This window comes from Salvelinus fontinalis, chromosome 6 (assembly GCF_029448725.1).
Source record: "Salvelinus fontinalis isolate EN_2023a chromosome 6, ASM2944872v1, whole genome shotgun sequence".
In the NCBI taxonomy this organism is placed as follows: domain Eukaryota; kingdom Metazoa; phylum Chordata; class Actinopteri; order Salmoniformes; family Salmonidae; genus Salvelinus; species Salvelinus fontinalis.
The window spans coordinates 16,788,741-16,795,059 of NC_074670.1; positions in this window are offsets into that span (position 1 = coordinate 16,788,741).

Sequence of the window (6,319 nt, forward strand, 5' to 3'; positions counted from 1 at the left end):
GGCAGGGTTTCATAGACATGACCTCTAGGAGAACGGGCAGGGTTTCATAGACATGATGTCTTGGAGAACGGGCAGGGTTTCATAGACATGACGTCTAGGAGAACGGGCAGGGTTTCATAGACATGACCTCTAGGAGAACGGGCAGGGTTTCATAGACATGATGTCTTGGAGAACGGGCAGGGTTTCATAGACATGACGTCTAGGAGAACGGGCAGGGTTTCATAGACATGATGTCTTGGAGAACGGGCAGGGTTTCATAGACATGACCTCTAGTAGAACGGGCAGGGTTTCATAGACATGACGTCTAGGAGAACAGGCAGGGTTTCATAGACATGACCTCTAGGAGAACGGGCAGGGTTTCATAGACATGATGTCTTGGAGAACGGGCAGGGTTTCATAGACATGACGTCTAGGAGAACGGGCAGGGTTTCATAGACATGACGTCTTGGAGAACGGGCAAGGTTTCATAGACATGATGTCTTGGAGAACGGGCAGGGTTTCATAGACATGACGTCTAGGAGAACGGGCAGGGTTTCATAGACATGACCTCTAGGAGAACGGGCAGGGTTTCATAGACATGACCTCTAGGAGAACGGGCAGGGTTTCATAGACATGATGTCTTGGAGAACGGGCAGGGTTTCATAGACATGACGTCTAGGAGAACGGGAAGGGTTTCATAGACATGACGTCTAGGAGAACGGGCAGGGTTTCATAGACATGATGTCTAGGAGAACGGGCAGGGTTTCATAGACATGATGTCTTGGAGAACGGGCAGGGTTTCATAGACATGACGTCTAGGAGAACGGGCAGGGTTTCATAGACATGATGTCTTGGAGAACGGGCAGGATTTCATAGACATGATGTCTTGGAGAACGGACAGGGTTTCATAGACATGATGTCTTGGAGAACGGACAGGGTTTCATAGGCATGAGTCTTGGAGAACGGGCAGGGTTTCATAGGCATGAGTCTTGGAGAACGGGCAGGGTTTAATAGACATGACGTCTTGGAGAACGGGCAGGGTTTCATAGACATGACCTCTAGGAGAACGGGCAGGGTTTCATAGACATGATGTCTTGGAGAACGGGCAGGGTTTCATATACATGACGTCTAGGAGAACGGGCAGGGTTTAATAGACATGACGTCTAGGAGAACGGGCAGGGTTTCATAGACATGACCTCTAGGAGAACGGGCAGGGTTTCATAGACATGATGTCTAGGAGAACGGCCAGGGTTTCATAGACATGACCTCTAGGAGAACGGGCAGGGTTTCATAGACATGACGTCTTGGAGAACGGGCAGGGTTTCATAGACATGACCTCTAGGAGAACGGGCAGGGTTTCATAGACATGACGTCTAGGAGAACGGGCAGGGTTTCATAGACATGACCTCTAGGAGAACGGGCAGGGTTTCATAGACATGACCTCTAGGAGAACGGGCAGGGTTTCATAGACATGACGTCTAGGAGAACGGGCAGGGTTTCATAGACATGATGTCTTGGAGAACGGGCAGGGTTTCATAGACATGACCTCTAGGAGAACGGGCAGGGTTCCATAGACATGACCTCTTGGAGAACGGGCAGGGTTTCATAGACATGACCTCTAGGAGAACGGGCAGGGTTTCATAGACATGACCTCTAGGAGAACGGGCAGGGTTTCATAGACATGACCTCTAGGAGAACGGGCAGGGTTTCATAGACATGACGTCTAGGAGAATGGGCAGGGTTTCATAGACATGACCTCTAGGAGAACGGGCAGGGTTTCATAGACATGACGTCTTGGAGAACGGGCAGGGTTTCATAGACATGATGTCTTGAAGAACGGGCAGGGTTTAATAGGCATGACCTCTAGGAGAACGGGCAGGGTTTCATAGACATGACGTCTTGGAGAACGGGCAGGGTTTAATAGGCATGACATCTTAGAGAACGGGCAGGGTTTCATAGACATGATGTCTTGGATAACGGGCAGGGTTTAATAGGCATGACATCTTAGAGAACGGGCAGGGTTTCATAGACATGATGTCTTGGAGAACGGGCAAGGTTTCATAGACATGACCTCTAGTAGAACGGGCAGGGTTTCATAGACATGACGTCTAGGAGAACAGGCAGGGTTTCATAGACATGATGTCTTGGAGAACGGGCAGGGTTTCATAGACATGATGTCTTGGAGAACGGGCAAGGTTTCATAGACATGACCTCTAGTAGAACGGGCAGGGTTTCATAGACATGACGTCTAGGAGAACGGGCAGGGTTTCATAGACATGATGTCTTGGAGAACGGGCAAGGTTTCATAGACATGACCTCTAGGAGAACGGGCAGGGTTTCATAGACATGATGTCTTGGAGAACGGGCAGGGTTTAATAGGCATGACGTCTTGGAGAACAGGCAGGGTTTCATAGACATGACCTCTAGGAGAACGGGCAGGGTTCCATAGACATGACCTCTTGGAGAACGGGCAGGGTTTCATAGACATGACCTCTAGGAGAACGGGCAGGGTTTCATAGACATGACCTCTAGGAGAACGGGCAGGGTTTCATAGACATGACCTCTAGGAGAACGGGCAGGGTTTCATAGACATGACGTCTAGGAGAACGGGCAGGGTTTCATAGACATGACCTCTAGGAGAACGGGCAGGGTTTCATAGACATGACGTCTTGGAGAACGGGCAGGGTTTCATAGACATGATGTCTTGAAGAACGGGCAGGGTTTAATAGGCATGACCTCTAGGAGAACGGGCAGGGTTTCATAGACATGACGTCTTGGAGAACGGGCAGGGTTTAATAGGCATGACATCTTAGAGAACGGGCAGGGTTTCATAGACATGATGTCTTGGATAACGGGCAGGGTTTAATAGGCATGACATCTTAGAGAACGGGCAGGGTTTCATAGACATGATGTCTTGGAGAACGGGCAAGGTTTCATAGACATGACCTCTAGTAGAACGGGCAGGGTTTCATAGACATGACGTCTAGGAGAACAGGCAGGGTTTCATAGACATGATGTCTTGGAGAACGGGCAGGGTTTCATAGACATGATGTCTTGGAGAACGGGCAAGGTTTCATAGACATGACCTCTAGGAGAACGGGCAGGGTTTCATAGACATGACGTCTAGGAGAACGGGCAGGGTTTCATAGACATGATGTCTTGGAGAACGGGCAAGGTTTCATAGACATGACCTCTAGGAGAACGGGCAGGGTTTCATAGACATGATGTCTTGGAGAACGGGCAGGGTTTAATAGGCATGACGTCTTGGAGAACAGGCAGGGTTTCATAGACATGACCTCTAGGAGAACGGGCAGGGTTTCATAGACATGATGTCTTGGAGAACGGGCAGGGTTTCATAGACATGACGTCTAGGAGAACAGGCAGGGTTTCATAGACATGACCTCTAGGAGAACGGGCAGGGTTTCATAGACATGATGTCTTGGAGAACGGGCAGGGTTTCATAGACATGACGTCTAGGAGAACGGGCAGGGATTCATAGACATGACGTCTTGGAGAACGGGCAAGGTTTCATAGACATGATGTCTTGGAGAACGGGCAGGGTTTCATAGACATGACGTCTAGGAGAACGGGCAGGGTTTCATAGACATGACCTCTAGGAGAACGGGCAGGGTTTCATAGACATGACCTCTAGGAGAACGGGCAGGGTTTCATAGACATGATGTCTTGGAGAACGGGCAGGGTTTCATAGACATGACGTCTAGGAGAACGGGCAGGGTTTCATAGACATGACGTCTAGGAGAACGGGCAGGGTTTCATAGACATGATGTCTAGGAGAACGGGCAGGGTTTCATAGACATGATGTCTTGGAGAACGGGCAGGGTTTCACAGACATGACGTCTAGGAGAACGGGCAGGGTTTCATAGACATGATGTCTTGGAGAACGTGCAGGATTTCATAGACATGATGTCTTGGAGAACGGACAGGGTTTCATAGACATGATGTCTTGGAGAACGGACAGGGTTTCATAGGCATGAGTCTTGGAGAACGGGCAGGGTTTCATAGGCATGAGTCTTGGAGAACGGGCAGGGTTTAATAGACATGACCTCTAGGAGAACGGGCAGGGTTTCATAGACATGACCTCTAGGAGAACGGGCAGGGTTTCATAGACATGACGTCTAGGAGAACGGGCAGGGTTTCATAGACATGACCTCTAGGAGAACGGGCAGGGTTTCATAGACATGACCTCTAGGAGAACGGGCAGGGTTTCATAGACATGACGTCTAGGAGAACGGGCAGGGTTTCATAGACATGACGTCTAGGAGAACGGGCAGGGTTTCATAGGCATGACGTCTAGGAGAACGGGCAGGGTTTCATAGACATGACCTCTAGGAGAACGGGCAGGGTTTCATAGACATGACCTCTAGGAGAACGGGCAGGGTTTCATAGACATGACCTCTAGGAGAACGGGCAGGGTTTCATAGACATGACCTCTAGGAGAACGGGCAGGGTTTCATAGACATGACCTCTAGGAGAACGGGCAGGGTTTCATAGACATGACGTCTAGGAGAACGGGCAGGGTTTCATAGACATGACGTCTTGGAGAACGGGCAGGGTTTCATAGACATGATGTCTTGGAGAACGGGCAGGGTTTAATAGGCATGACCTCTAGGAGAACGGGCAGGGTTTCATAGACATGACGTCTTGGAGAACGGGCAGGGTTTAATAGGTATGACATCTTAGAGAACGGGCAGGGTTTCATAGATATGATGTCTTGGAGAACGGGCAGGGTTTAATAGGCATGACATCTTAGAGAACGGGCAGGGTTTCATAGACATGATGTCTTGGAGAACGGGCAAGGTTTCATAGACATGACCTCTAGTAGAACGGGCAGGGTTTCATAGACATGACCTCTAGGAGAACGGGCAGCGTTTCATAGACATGACCTCTAGGAGAACGGGCAGGGTTTCATAGACATGACCTCTAGGAGAACGGGCAGGGTTTCATAGACATGATGTCTAGGAGAACAGGCAGGGTTTCATAGACATGACCTCTAGGAGAACGGGCAGGGTTTCATAGACATGATGTCTTGGAGAACGGGCAGGGTTTTCTTAGACATGACCTCTAGTAGAACGGGCAGGGTTTCATAGACATGACGTCTAGGAGAACAGGCAGGGTTTCATAGACATGACCTCTAGGAGAACGGGCAGGGTTTCATAGACATGATGTCTTGGAGAACGGGCAGGGTTTCATAGACATGACGTCTAGGAGAACGGGCAGGGTTTCATAGACATGACCTCTAGGAGAACGGGCAGGGTTTCATAGACATGACCTCTAGGAGAACGGGCAGGGTTTCATAGACATGACGTCTAGGAGAACGGGCAGGGTTTCATAGACATGATGTCTTGGAGAACGGGCAGGGTTTCATAGACATGATGTCTTGGAGAACGGGCAGGGTTTCATAGACATGACCTCTAGGAGAACGGGCAGGGTTTCATAGACATGACGTCTAGGAGAACGGGCAGGGTTTCATAGACATGATGTCTAGGAGAACGGGCAGGGTTTCATAGACATGATGTCTTGGAGAACGGGCAGGGTTTCATAGACATGACGTCTAGGAGAACGGGCAGGGTTTCATAGACATGATGTCTAGGAGAACGGGCAGGGTTTCATAGACATGACGTCTAGGAGAACGGGCAGGGTTTCATAGACATGATGTCTTGGAGAATGGGCAGGGTTTCATAGACATGATGTCTAGGAGAACGGGCAGGGTTTCATAGACATGATGTCTAGGAGAACGGGCAGGGTTTCATAGACATGATGTCTTGGAGAACGGGCAGGGTTTCATAGACATGATGTCTTGGAGAACGGGCAGGGTTTCATAGGCATGACCTCTAGGAGAACGGGCAGGGTTTCATAGACATGACGTCTAGGAGAAAGGGCAGGGTTTCATAGACATGATGTCTTGGAGAACGGGCAGGGTTTCATAGACATGACGTCTAGGAGAACGGGCAGGGTTTCATAGACATGATGTCTTGGAGAACGGGCAGGGTTTCATAGACATGACGTCTAGGAGAACGGGCAGGGTTTCATAGACATGATGTCTTGGAGAACGGGCAGGGTTTCATAGACATGATGTCTAGGAGAACGGGCAGGGTTTCATAGACATGATGTCTAGGAGAACGGGCAGGGTTTCATAGACATGATGTCTTGGAGAACGGGCAGGGTTTCATAGACATGATGTCTTGGAGAACGGGCAGGGTTTCATAGGCATGACCTCTAGGAGAACGGGCAGGGTTTCATAGACATGACGTCTAGGAGAAAGGGCAGGGTTTCATAGACATGATGTCTTGGAGAACGGGCAGGGTTTCATAGACATGAC